At 35.3% G+C, this 15,136-nt stretch overlaps 2 protein-coding genes and 1 long non-coding RNA gene across 7 annotated transcripts in view; 1 reads left to right on the plus strand and 2 right to left on the minus strand.

Annotated features, from left to right (window-relative positions):
* The window catches only part of LOC135840889 (uncharacterized), a 402,381-nt gene that overhangs the window by 258,408 nt on the left and 128,837 nt on the right, over positions 1-15,136 (plus strand). Inside the window, exon 5 of the long non-coding RNA XR_010557795.1 lies at positions 8,177-8,250. This is a non-coding gene — a long non-coding RNA (uncharacterized LOC135840889). The remainder of the gene's footprint in view (positions 1-8,176; positions 8,251-15,136) is intronic.
* The window catches only part of bma (SCY1-like protein bma), a 390,878-nt gene that overhangs the window by 254,462 nt on the left and 121,280 nt on the right, over positions 1-15,136 (minus strand). The window lies entirely within an intron of this gene.
* LOC135840888 (5-hydroxytryptamine receptor 1-like) overlaps positions 1-15,136 on the minus strand; it is a 919,288-nt gene that overhangs the window by 78,797 nt on the left and 825,355 nt on the right. The window lies entirely within an intron of this gene.

Raw genomic sequence — 15,136 nt, forward strand, 5'->3', positions numbered from 1 at the left:
ATTTTGGGAACGTCTGAATTTCCTTTCTGGGAAACCCGCCCAGCCTAATTCATGTCTGGACCAATATCAACTGGAAATATGGAAATATTACGAGTACCTGTGACGACCAGTGCATTTCTCAAAATTCAAAAAAACCTTACTTCAACAAAAATGAGTAAACACTCCTAAAAAATGAAAAATTGAAAAAAAAACACGAAGAAACTTTAAGACGTGCATTAAAATTAGAAATAGAAAAAGTATCGAAAAATTGACATCTGGTCACGAAGACAACTGACGATAAATTTCGATCGGTGGGGTAGGCGGGTTCTGCGCCAGGAATAAAAAAAGAGTATCAATTTAGAATGAATATATCTAATTATGTAAAAGCAAAAGGCCTGGTCGCTGTCTCAGCAGTGTGTTTGAAAATTCAGGCTGAAGAATCGCGAAGAGATATTTTGCTTGGAGAGGTAGGCGGGTTCTGCGCCAGGAGTGAAAAAATCCGGCTCATTTTTCGCATTGCAAGAGAAATACCACCTCTGTGGAAAATTTGTTGAACTGGACGAAGCTAGATTTCAAGAGTAGGTAAAAATGAATCATCAATCAAAACTTTTGGTGCTGATTTTTTAAATTTTTGATGAATTTTTGAAAATTACAAAAAATGCAAAAAAAAGTGAAACTTTGATAAGTAAATCGATCTAGAAATCTGAAATTTCATAATAGTCGGAGAGCCCGCGTGAGGATCTATTGCACCCCCCCTACCGTCGATCTTCCGGGACAACTTTTTTCTTAAAGCGGGAGTCCTGAGGAACATTTCTAGCCCTTGTACTAAAAAAAAGTGGCCCTGCTTACAAAATGGCGTCCATTTTGATTGACTGGTCAGCCGAAATCGCAGACTTTGTGTTCCAAAACATAGGACTTGCACAAAATTTTTCAAACCGTACAAAGGTAGATCGAAAGATCAGCTAAAAATTTATCACCTGTCAAAATTTCAAGTGCTAATGTGCCTTTTTCGAGTTTTGGAGAATTTTTGAAAATCAAATTTAGGCCAAAAATGAGGGGGAAAAACAAAATTTTCCCAAATTGATCTAGAAAGCTGAAATTTAGGATATAACCTATTTTTGACCTGCCAAATCGATTGGAAACTGTTTCAAACCGTTTTGAGCATTCTTGGAGCCTCCAGCAGATTTTTGGAACTCGAAATTCCCACAAAATTACATAAAATGGAGTTGGATAGCCGAAATTTACTCTGCAAACTAATTTCAATACACTACAATGTCAACTGCAAGGAGATTTCAAATCATTTTGGAGCCTCCAGCGACTTTTGAAAATTGCTGGAGCCTCCAGTAGATTATTTTAAACTTGAAATTCCCGCAACATTTTACCAAATGGAGTTGGCAAGCTGGTTTCACATGGTTTTGAAGCTTCCAGCTACTTTTTGGAAATTTCAATTTTCCAAAAAACGCCATACGACCTTTCAAAAAGTTGCTGGAGGCTCCAAAACGACTTGAAATCCACCAGCACTCGACTTCGTAGCGTATTGAAATTAGTTTGCAGAATGAAGTTCGACTTTCTATCTCCGTTTTTCAAGTTTCGAAAATCTACTGGAGGCTCCAGTAATTTTCAAAAAATCGCTGGAGGCTCCAAAACGACTTGAAATCCACCAGCACTCGACTTCGTAGCGTATTGAAATTAGTTTGCAGTATGAATTTCGAGTTTCTATCTCTGTTTGACGAAATTTTGGAGGAATTTCAAGTTTCGAAAATCTACTGGAGGCTCCAGTAATTTTCAAAAAATCGCTGGAGGCTCCAAAACGACTTTAAATTCCCCTGCAGCTGACTTCGTAGCGTGTTGAAATTAGTTTGCAGAGGAAATTTCGGCTATCCAACTTTATTTGATGAAATTTTGTGGAAATTTCGAGTACCAAAAATCTTCTGGAGGCTCCATCAGAACTGCTCAAAACGGTTTGAAATAATTTCCACTCGATTTGACCTGTCAAAAATAGTGTATATCCCAAATTTAAGCTTTCTTAATCAATTTGGTAAAATTTTGATTTTTTCCCTCATTTTTGGCCTAAATTTGATTTTCAAAAATTCACCAAAAATCGAAAAACGCACTTCAGCACTTGAAATTCTGACAGGTGATAAATTTTTGACTGATCTTTCGATCTACCTTTATACGGTTTGAAAAATTTTGTGCGAGCCCTATGTTGGAACGCAAAATCTGCAATTTCGGCTGACCAGTCAATCAAAATGGCCCCCATTTTGTAAGTATAGGGCCACTTTTTTTTTACTACAAGAGCTAGAAAATATGTTCCTTAGGACTCCTCCCTTTAAGAAAAAAGTTGTCCCGGAGGATCGACCGGGGAGGTTGCAATAGATCCTTAAGCGGGCTCCCCAACTATAAGTACCCTATTTTCATCACCCGGAATCGATTGCAAGAGGTTTTTGAGCCATTTTGAGCAGTTCTGGATCCTCCTGCAAATATTTGAAGGTTGGAATTTCCACAAAACTAATTCATCAAATACCTAGGTATAAAAATACCTACGTTAGAATTTTGCGAAAATATGAATAAAATTCCATTAAAAGAACTGTTTATTTTATTTAATTCTTTTGAAACATGATTGTGAAATTTAGAGCATAAAATTGGGCCATGATTTTCCTTGTTTTCGATGAAGTGTCATGCAACCTATCAAAATGGCTTAGAATTTGGTGATAAAATCAAAAAATCTGTGGAAAAGTGGGAAAATACGTCAAGATTCCACGAAAAGTTGAAAAATTTTAACAAAAGTGCGTTTTAGGCATTTTTTTTTTTTATAATTTGTAGTACAATAAACTGGGTCATATTTTTCGAGGGTTTTTGAAAGAGCGATAATATAACAAAATGGGTTGGAATTTTATAAGGAAAATCAAAAATTTTATCAAAAGTGCTTTCGAGCATTTTTGAAGAATTTCGAGCTTGAATTTGGGTCAGCTTTTCAAATTTATTGTGAAAAAGTATCGTCATAAGAATGAAAAATCCAATATTGTCAACAACGTCTCGTATCTAGGAAGTTCCAAATATCAGAAATGAGCAAAATTATTTGATTGATTTTTTTTTAAATTTTTACTGCAATCTATTTTGTTATATGATTCCGATGACAGTTTTTCACAACTAATTGAAAAATTGACCAACTTTTAAGTTCATAATTCTTGAGAAATGTTCGCAAGAAATTTTAATAAAATTTTTTGGTCAAGTATAAGTTTTCAGAATAAATTTGAAGGTTGTCGTTGAACATTCACAATGTATTTCTCACTTTTCCATTTAGGTACATTAATTTTCTCCTTCTTTGTTTCATTTTTAGTTTAAGGAGACGGGTATCCAAAATTCCTGCCCAAACGATTTTGGGCAACTTATTATAAACAAAAAACTGGACAAATTTTAGTTTAAATTACGAGTACCATACTTCAACGACAACTTTCATATTTCGAAGAGCGCCAGAAACTATAAAAATGGCGGTTTTCAAAATTCCAGACAATTTTTCCAGGAAGAAACTGCCACATGATATTATGTTTATGTTATCCGCGAGATTTTTTTAATGAAAAAATATGCCTTGGAGGGTTGCGAATTCGCACAGCACGAGTTATACTCGTATATATAACTTATAAGCCTCAGATAGAAGTACGTAAATACGACGACAACGATGATGAAATGAAAATAGCGCGTTTTGCCCTTGTTTTCACGTCTCGCGACTCGATTTTGGTACAACGATGGCGATATTTTTTCAACAATTAAGTTTTTGAAATGTTGAAAATTCGTGACAAACATTCTGCTTAGGTACGTGAAATACGGCCGATTTGTACTCGTAGGAAAATTTTGAACTTGATATCGTATTACGAGACACGGGGGTGGAAGCGTATTCGAGTGTTTGAAATACGAGTGCACCCTCCTCATACCTACCCTCATCTTCGTCATTCTCGAGCTTTTCGCGTAAATCGCGGAGATAATTTCGCGATAGAGAATATCGAATACTTACCTATTTTGAATACGAGCTTGTTCGACAACAATGAACGTATATAGGTACACAAGAATGTTACCAAAAGGAAAAAAAGTCTCGCACAAGGTATCTGTATATTTTTATAAAGCTCGATTTGAACATTCTATCAGGTAAGACGAAACACGTAAGGTTTTTTTTTTGGATACGAGGAATTTTGGCGCGTGTTGTTGCGTAAAGATGGTGGAAAAAGCATCTTGGCTGCCGTCATCGCGCTGCAGCCAAGAATGTAGCTGGTTAGAAATGGAGAAAGGTTCGCTCGCACCTGAAGGTCGGTTTATATCGACGTAGGAACGTGTTACGCGTTAACGTGCGTGCGTTAAAAAACTCCTGCCATCGGGTATATACGAGTACGTGAGCAGAATAGGGGTACAAGGGGTAAGGGGCACGAGCCACGGGGCAGTGGGTGGTATTGATATTGCATCGATGAATGGCGAATAGCGGAAGGTTGCGTAGGGGAGAAGACGAGACGTGCGTACGTTGGCTAATTTTATTTGCTCCAAGACCGCGACTCGATTGAAAACCCAAACCCTGAAAATACGAGTAGAAAGGACGAGAAGGGTGCGTGTCCATGTAGCCATAAACGAACGAATATTACAGCAATTTCACGGCCTACGATCGCATAAGTGTGCATTTTTGTCATCTCTTCGCGTCTCGTCGTCGTTGGCGTTGTCGTAATCGTAATGCCAATACTTCAAAAAGAAAATCCGCTTTATGACGGCGAATTTTCTCGCCCAACATTGCTCGACCTTTCTCAACCTTTCTGGGGTGAAAACCGTAAAATTTCGAGATAACGGTGGATAGAATTTTTTGTCAAATTTTTCAAACATTCAGCAGTAAAGTAGCTTTTGTTTTATGCTCGTAAAAAATGTTTGTGATTTTTTTGTGCTCTTCCTTCCCCCTTTTTTAAAGTTGCTGGGTTTCGTGGGGGAAAAAACTCCCTGAAATAGGTAGTGAGCTCTCCTACTGAAAATTGAATTGTGTTGGAAAGATATCCCAAGTTTAGAAAAATTTATTGGTGTGTTTTATTATTATCTATTATTATTTTTTAAACTGGAAGCAGAGACCAGACTTTTCCCACTTTTTACCTCGGACCCCCTCCTCAACAGTAGGCATTTTCCACGCTGATTAGCCAGTTGTACATATTATGACGTTTATTCGAGGCGAATATTATTCAATATGTTGAAGTGAAAAGGGAATTTCTCGATGTTTTATCATAATGTATATTTAAGATGAAAAAATTTTATAGCTCAACGTTTCTGGTGTGCAATATGAACATGCGGAGTGATTTTCTAATAAAGAAAACTTTCATTTATAGTTTGAGAGCCCGCATTAGGATCTATTGCATCCCTCCGGTCGATCCTCCGGGAACACTTTTTCCTTAAATGAGGAGCCTAAGGAGCATTTCTAGCCCTTGTCCTCCCAAAAAAAGAGACCCTACTTACAAAATGGCAGCCATTCTGATTGAGAGGTCAGTCGAAATCGCAGATTTTGATTTTCAATACAGAACTCGCACGACATTTTTTGAACTCAACAAAGCTAGATCGAAAGGGAGTGCAATTCATCACCAGCCAAAATTTCAAGTGCTAAAGTGCATTTTTCGATTTTTGACAAATTTTTGAAAATCAAGTTTTAAGCCAAAAATGAGGGGAAAAATCAAAATTTCACCAAATTGACCAAGAAAGCTGAAATTAGCGGTACACCCTATTTTCGACCTGCCAAATGGATTGGAAACGGTTTGAACCTGTTTTGAGCAGTTCTGGAGCCTCCAGCAGATTCTTGAAACTTGAAATTCCCTCAACATTTCATCAATTTGATGAAATGATACGCTACGAAGTCAACTGCACGATGATTTTAAGTCGTTTTGCAGCCTCCAATGACTTTTTGAAAATTACTGGAGCCTCCAGTAGATTTTTGAAACTTGAAATTTCCTCAACATTTCATCAAACTGAGATGAAAAGCCGAAATTTACTCTGCACTTCAATTTTAACACCCTCTGAAGACGACTACAGATGGGTTCAAATCATTTTGGAGCCTCCAGCCACCTTTTGAAAACGACTGAAGTCTCCACCAGATTTTTGAAACTTTAAATTCCCACAACATTTTATCAAATGGAGTTAGCAAGCTGAAATTTACTTTGCTAACTGATTTCAATACGGTATGAAGTCGACTGCATGGTGGTTTCAAATGGTTTTGAAGCTTCCAGCTAAGTTTTGGAAATTTCAATTTTCCAAAAAACGCCATAACTTTCCAAAATTTGCTGGAGGCTCCAAAACGACCTGAAATTTACCAGCAGTCGACTTCGTGGTGTATTGAAATTAGTTTGCAGAATAAATTTTGGCTTTCCAACTCCATTTTGATGGAATTTTGTGGAAATTTCGAGTTTAAAAAATTTGCTGGAAGCTCCAAGAACTGCTCAAAACGATTTGAAGCAGTTTCCAATCGATTTGGCAGGTCGAAAATAGGGTGTATCCCAAATTTCAGTTTTCTTTGTCAATTTGGTAAAATTTTGATTTTTTCTTCTCATTTTTGCCCTAAATTTAATTTAAAAACATTCACCAAAAATCGAAAAAAGCACTTAAGCACTTGAAATTTTGATAGGTGATAAATTTATGTCTGATTTTTCGATCTACCTTCAGTACGGTTTAAAAATTCTGTGCAATTCCTATGTTGGAACGCAAACCTGTCAATCAAAATGGCCGCCATTTTGTAAGTAAGGCCAATTTTTTTTAGGTCAAGGGCTAGAAGTGCTCCTTAGGACTCCCTCTTCAAGAAAAAAGCTGTCCCGGATGATCGAGGGGGAGGGTTGAAATAGATCCTTAAGCGGGCTCCCCGACCATTAAATTTCATTTGGTAATTGGTTTCTTGATTGGAAAACATATTTGATCCCAGGATTACCTGGAGAAATACGAAAATTTTTCTGAAAGAAATTTCAAATGCAGAGGCGTGGCGAAGTCATGTGTCGTGGGAAGGGGGAGTAAGACTGAAATTTTCTCAACTTTTTTCACCCGATTTTCCCAATTTTATACCCCTGTATTTTTCATGCTAATTAGGAAGATGTGGTTCAAACAAATTTTGGAAGGGGGAAATGGCAACAAAAATGTTGAATAATTTTAAATGTTCAAAAACGATGCTTTTATACTTGACCAAAAATTCGAATACACTGTTCTATTGGAAGGTTGGTGCCTTGGTAGGTACTACATAGGTACTGAAAGCACAAATCAAATTAATTCGTTATTTTTTCGTGTGTGTTTTTTTTAGGTTCTTGGCCTTTTAATCAAATTCAAAAAAAGAATAGAACATTTTCGATTTTGCCCGTGCAAACCGAAGGCGAAAACTTCAGAAAATTTACAATTTGTGAGGCACAAAAAAATCATTTTCGATATAAGAAAATTTAACGTCAAAATTTTGTGATTTTTGGTAGGCATTTTTCGAATGAAATTTTGGACCTTTTTTCCTTATTTCGCACTTTTTTTCATCGGCATCAACTCTGTAGGTATTGATTTAGTGATGTTTAGGTATCAAATTTCTGAAGTTGATTTTTCATTTTTGAAAATTTTTGAAAAATTGCACAGTAGAATTCAATTGGTTGTAGAGTTTTAGGATGGACATGCTCGTCACATCCAGCTTAGTTTCGTTCGAATTGGGGAGTGTTGAATCAAAAGGTTCGTTTTTCAATATTTTTTCGAATTCTTCTATTAGTCGCCCACACGATTAAAGATAGGTAAAAATGAATTATGACATTTTTTGTTAGAACTGAATTTTTTTTTACAAGGTATTAGTATAATTTTTTCAATACCCAACATCTTGTTTTTCTATGTTTTAAAATACGTGTTTATTTACATTACATTTTCCTATTGAATTCCACGACCTCCTTCAGTCTCCCATTTTGGAACAAAGAAAGCCAATGGTGAGACACCGAGCTCTTCAAAAAATGAAACCATTCTAAAGCAATTGAATCCTGTTTTTAAAAAATTTACCTAAAATCGTATTTTTTGGAAACGAGAATGGTGTGATAAAGAAATGGTGGATGATATATATATATTTTTTTTATCTTAGCTCATAATTCTAAATCTACACTGCACTTGTCTGTTTCTATGGATATTTTTTTTTTTAATAAACAAAGTTTATGTTCTGATGCATTTTTTGTTTTCTTTTGTGTTTCAGAATCATTATCCCACATTTCGCTCTGGATTATTTGAAAAGAAGAGAAGAAAGTTATTTCATATGCTAATCACGCTGTGAGTGTTTTAATTTTTTATTCGCTATAATTATGTAGTTACCTATTAATTTTTGTACTTTTAATGGAGGTTTCCAAAGCCACCATTGTTGAAATTATTCAGTCAAAAATCTTGGAAAAAGGTGCTCTTTGGCTGCCCCTACAAAAATTCAACGTTTCAAACAAAATTGAGCACCTCTTTGCATTTCTTACTCTTAAATTGAATTTATTTTTACATAAGCTAATTTTTTAGAGGAAAGAAATCCTTTCGTTTGAATGAAGGTCAGCTGAGTTTAATTTACCAATGTGCAGTTGGTATGTATAGGTACACATGAGTGGTTTTCGGTGCGGAGGTTATTTTTTTACAACGCGTCTTCACAAATTGCATCTTCATCTTCTCACAAGAATATCAGCTAGTTTATTTAAACTGCTCGACCAGCATATAAGCGAGACGATGAAGTATAAGTAAGTATAACATAGATAACTATGACGAAGATGAAATCTTTCGTCGCGTCGTCGTCGTATCCCTAATAATAAATTCAAATCCTCCAGAGAGAACACCATCGAGAAACCTTTTCTTTGGCATCATAGCCCGTCGTGTTCGACATCACGTAAGGCTTTAATGAAAAAAAAAAGACTGATTTCAGAATCTCCAGTGTACCTTATAATATAGCGTTATTACGTCTTGCAAAGTATCCAAAAAAAAAAAAAAGGTACACTTTTTACACCAGTTTAACCATGTGTAAAAGCTGCGCATAATGTTCGTAGGTTGCTAGGTTAGTTTGGTCCTATACTTAGGTACCAAAAAAAGAAAAAAACTAGCATCTCGCCTATCTCGCGTCCCAAATGTCGACGCGAGTAATATAATAAAACGCAACAAAGCGAGCGCACCAGGAGGTAACCAAGGTAGGGCAGAATTAAAAATTAAAAATTTCCTAATTTAAAAACTTTAAACGCAGAAAAGTTGGAAATGAAACTTCTTCATGGTTATTTTTTGTAAACCACGCCACACGAGTTTCTTCTCCTTCTTCTTCTTCTTCTTCAACAAGCAATGCGTAAAGAGATATATATTTTTTTAGGTTTTTTTTTGGTAAATATCGATCGAATGTTTTCCATGTCTTTCCCCTCTCCCTCTCATCCTCACAAGAAAATACACATTCGAGGTATTTATTTAATATGCCTACGTAATGCAAATAGTAATTTGGTTTATGGTGTGCGTGATTGAAAATATTATTACCGTTGATAATTTCGTTTTAGTTTAAATACATAACTAGATTGGTCTATCTACCTACCTACATTTTAACAGTAAATACCTGATTTACATCGATCGATTATATTTTCTCATCAATATGTACCTACTTTTGCTTCGAAATTTTCCATTTTATTTGAGAAAAATATTTATGCAAATGTTCTCTTCGAACTATTCCGTCATCGTTAAATTTCCAATTTCACTTTCATTATAAGATGAACGAAAACGTCAATTTATTTGATATAAATTAATCGCGACCGAGATATCTTGATTATTCATCAAAGCTCGTAATTAAATCTCTAATGTGATGGAAAATACAGGCTACAATTTGAGCCAATATTTTCATTACCTATTTTGACGGAATTGGTCCGGCAGCCGGTCGATGACGTTCGAAAGATCAAATGTAAACACGACTCGTGAAAAAAAAACTACCTAGCTGCCTATAAGAATCAAATATTCGCGTACGTAGGTACTAGGTACGTACGTTTTTGTCAAATGTACTCGTAGAAAAAGCCATACTTACACTATAGACGACAGATGAGAAGGAAAAAGGGTCACTCGAAAAGAACCAGTAGAAGGCCAAAGTTTACACTAACTTGGTATAAAATTGTATACAAAGATAACCTGTAAATATTTGTAATACTCGTTTAACCCATAGGTGCTCTCGTCGCGTACCGTCGAAAATAAAATAAAATAAAAAAAGCTACCTACTCCGAGTAGTATGTGGAAAGCTTTTACGAGGGCAAGATTACATACATACGTTGTCGTCGTCGTCGTAGTCGCAAAGTACACATATAAAACTATTGTGGAAATAAGTACATACGTATAAGCCAGCAAATTCCACGACGATGGTTGGAAAAATTTGCGAAATTTTTGTTGTTATGATGTTTATTCGAGGCGAATATTTAATATGTTGAAGTGAACAGGGAATTTCTCGATGTTTTATCATCGACTTAGATGAGAAAATTTTTATAGCTCGACGTTTGTCGTGTGCAAAATGAACGTGTCGAGTAATTTTGTAATGAAGAAAAATTTCATTTAAATTTCATTCGGGGTCTTTATGAATTTCATTTGGAACCTTCGCGAGATAATCGAATGGAAAAAATTTCGATCACAGGATTACTTACTTTGAAGTGTGGAAAAATATGGAAATTTTCCAGAAAGGAAATTTAAATGCAGAGGTATAATCGGAGTATATGCACCAGAAGAGGGAAGATAGGAACAAAGTGAAGTGTTCTACGAGCACAGGGCCTATTCTAAGGTTTTTTTGGAGCTACACAATACCGACTGAAATTTTTTGAGATTCGTTTTAAAGGATACCTTCTCCCCCCCTCCCACCAAAAAAAAAAAAAAAACCAATGCACATTTTTCATATTTTTTTGAAAAAGGAAACTTTTTACTTTAAAAAATACGTGATGTGTTATTTTGAAAAATTATTAAATTTTCGAAAGCTTTTGCCCTAGCTTCGCTTGGGCCTTTAGACCTTTGTTTCTATTTTTGAAAATTACATATTATAATTTCCTGAAAACTATTGTTAGAATTTTTAAATGTTGAAGCTATGAAAATCAACTATTTGCATCAGCCATTTCACTTTTCAAATTTGTCAATTTTTTAAATTATTCTATTGTACAATGTTTTAAAAATTTTTAAAAATGAAACATTACCTTCAGAAATTTAATAGACATAACCCAATCAATACAGGGTTGGTATGGGTGCAAAGTACTTAACGAAACAGCAAAAAATTATTCTATGTAACTCAGAATAGCGAAAAAAAGTGCGAGGATTCATTCGAAAATACCAAAAAGTTTGAAATTTAACGTTGTAAATTTTATATTGAAAATCATTATTTTTGATAGGTAAGTACTTCACAAATTGTGAGTTTTCTCAGTAAATCTTGAAAAATTGAAAATTTTCCAAAAAGTATGTTCTGTCCTCTTTTTAAATTTTGTTTTCACAGGCCAAAAGCCGAAGAAAATCCACAAAAAGTATTTGAAAAATTTAAATTATTCAACATTTTTGCTTCCAACTCCTGGCTAAATAGCTTAAGAAATCAGTGGAAGGGGGGTACCTGGGGTAAAAAGTTGAGAAAATCTGGCAAAAGAAGTTGAAAATATTTCAGTCTTACCCCCTCCCCCTGGAGCCCTGTAACTAAAATTAACTCCCATGAACTAACTTTTGTAATTTCTAGCCATTTAGCCATTCTGGAACTTCCAGCGCAATTTTTGTTCCCCCAAAAATATAATTTCAAAATTTCTCTTACAAAATATGTGGAAATCAATTTGGGAAGCTAAAAATTGTGGTCCATTTTTGGGTCTATTCAACAAGTTTGTCCACATTTAATTTGATTTTCAGGCAAGCACATCAAGGACGTTTTTTTCAACCAGTATTCTCCACTAATCAATCATTTTAAAAAAGGTTGGTTAAAAAAACGTACTGTGTGTGACTGTCTGAAATTCAGCTCAAATGTGGATAAACTCCTTTAATATGTAGATCAAAAATAAGCTGGTTTTTAGCTCTTCAACTCTTCAAATTTTTAAAAAAATGATGGATCGACATTATTGTAAAACTTGAAATAGGTTTAGACATACCTTTCCCCAAGACTTCTTCAAAAAAGCCTCAAAAGTTTATTTTCTCCACAGAAATAGCTCATTAACAGTAGGAAGAGCGTTACAAAAATGTCTTTGGATTTGTTTATTTTATCATTAGAAGTGAAAAGAACTGGCCCATAAAAATTTTTTGCATAACTTATGGCAATAACTAGGTTTTTTCTGAAAAAAATGGGGTCCCCCTGAAAATTTTTTGGAACCCTTAAAGATTCTGCAATATCACATTTCCATCCTCTGGGCGGCACTGCTACTTAGTAATTTTTTCTACTACATTTATGTACTTATCTACCTTTTACCTGGTTATTTGTTTGATATCATTGTGCAGTTTTTATGAAGTTACATGGGTCCCAAATTCGTTTTTTTTTTGAACTGCACAATTTTTTTTCCAACTGCACATCAATTTTTTGGAGCTACACAATATTGTTGGAACTACACGTTAGAATAGGCACTGTACGAGCAACTACAGAGGGCAGCCCAAGCAGTAAATCCAGAAGATAAATTTGATAATAGCAGGAGACTTGAATGCTCAGGTAGGAGATAAGCGTGCAAAGACAGTAACTGGTATGCATGGAATGGAACAGAAGGAATGAATACAAACGGGAAGAGACTGATAGATTTTTGAACTTTCAACGGATTAAGAATCATGAATACATTCTACCAACACAAAAAAGATCACAAGATGACATGGAGCAATACAAGAGGATAAAGCTCAATGATCGACCATTTTATAGCCAAAGAAAACACCGCAAAGAAATTCTTGGATGTAAGAACATATAGAGGTCTAGAATTAGGCACTGACCATGATTTTGTGCAAGGAGTAGTGAGAATGGAAACAACAAGAATACCAGCCAGGAAAAATGAAAAGAAGATCAACACAAGAGCCCTGGATGACCCAACCAACCAATGGCTGTACCAAAGACGAATGAACATCATAAGTGAAGAGATACCAAAAAGCCAGGACATAGAAGAAGAATGGAAAAATATCAAATCCATTGTGACAAAAAGCGGCATAAGGAAGCTTAAGAATGGTTCCTTGCAGAATCGGGGCAAAGCGAATAAAGAATTGGGACAACAAAATCCAAGAACTCATACAAAAGAAAAGACAGGCATTTAGAAAATGCATGATCACAAAAAGTGAGGTTGATGGTGCAGAATATTGAAAACAGTCGGCAAAAGTCAAGAGAAAGTCTACGAAATTACGGAGAGAGAGCTGAGAAAATTTCATCGCATTCCTGGAGCATGACACATACAAGTTATGGCCAAAGGTGTACATATAAGATCATAAGGAGAATTGATACAAATTTTAACAAAACAGTGGGTTTGCCAAAAATTAAGATCAATGATGCAAAGGAATATTTTGAAGAACTCTGAAGTGATGAAAATGCACATGATATAACGATAGAAGATGAAATTGGAGAAATAGAAGACAACATTTCATTTAAAGAGCTACAAGAAGCTTTGAAAACAGCAAACAATGCAAAATCTCCAGGAGAAGATGGCATACCAACAGAATTGTACAAATACGCAAGTGGTGAATTTAAAAGAAGACTGCTAGAATTCCTAAATAGGATGTACCAAGAAGAAAAGGTGCCTGAAGAATTCAAAACAGCAATTGTAATAGGTACCACTGTTCGAAAAAGGTGATATGTCAAACCTGAAAGAACTACCAAGGAATAAGTCTACTCAACACCTGCTACAAGATATACTTATGCGAAAATACTGGCAAAACAACTGGCAGATCATGCAGAAGAAAAGTTGTCAGAAAGTCAAAACGGATTTAGAAAAGGAAGATCATGCACTGACGCAAGTTATACAGTAAAACTCGTCGTCGTTGTGGTTGTCCTTTACAGGACATTGGAAAATCGCATTTTTGTGGTACCCTAACAGGGTGAGGTGACTGGCTATTGCCACTGCGATTATTCTAGGGAATCGACATTGTTTTGAGGTTTCACGTAGTAGTTTCCCATTGCTTTCTACGCTATCTACAAAGTAGCTCATACATCACTAGTCGTGTTTTTACAACCCTGAGTTCCGTAATCACCTCTACCTATAGTTGCTCAACCAGTTACAGTTTTTTGATACCGGCAACAGATTGCGTGCATTTCTGTTGCCTCTGCTGCTCTGGTGCTCGGAGCTTAACGTGTAATAGATGTTAAATGCACTACAATGTATACATTACATGTTAACGCCTACATCTCTAGCGGGATTTGAACCCACAACCTCTTGTTCAGAAAGCTGTGGCTCAACCCACTACGCCACCGAGCACAGCAGTAAAACTACTGATGGAAAAAAGGATCGAATACAACCTACAAACACACATGTGCTTTATAGACCTGGAAAAAGCATATATGATAGGGTCAATAGAAAAAAACTGAAGTCCTAAAAGATGAAGAGATAACATATCGCACCTCCGGAGTAATAAGGCCACATCTCAAAAAAAATTGATTTTGATTTTTTTGCATTTTTGTGGTTTGTATGACCCCCCTCAACCAAAAATTACACTTTGAGTTGGGTACATTATCTAGATCTCAACAACATTGCAAGTTGTTTGGAGTTATAAGGGTACATCTCAAAAAACTCCACCTTTTTTTAGCAAATTTCGTACATACAAAGTGTTAATAAACAGTTTTGATTGTTTTGAATGTTTGTCAGTTAGAAATAGTCACAAGGAGTGCATTTTTTATTGGTTTGTACCAAATGGAAAAAATTTTTTAAATTGATCACTTTTCAGAAAAATGAATTTGCACATATAATGAAATTTTAGTTTTTTGAGAAAAACTCAAAAACTAAGCACTCTAGAAAAAAACTAACGACATTATGTCGATTGGAAATTTAATTCTCTAGAACTTTGGTATCATGAAATTTTTTTGGATGCTTTCTTTCGCCTCCACATCAACTTTAATGAAAGGTTCTAACTCAAAATGTTTTCCAAACATTGAAATATTTCCTCGTTATGATTTTATTTTTCAAAGTGTTCTTACGAGTATGCTTAATGAAGGTAGGATACCAGATCATTAAAATGAGGTGCTATTCATTCCTCACAATTAATTATA

Source organism: Planococcus citri, chromosome 3 (assembly GCF_950023065.1).
Source record: "Planococcus citri chromosome 3, ihPlaCitr1.1, whole genome shotgun sequence".
Classification (NCBI taxonomy): Eukaryota; Metazoa; Arthropoda; class Insecta; order Hemiptera; family Pseudococcidae; genus Planococcus; species Planococcus citri.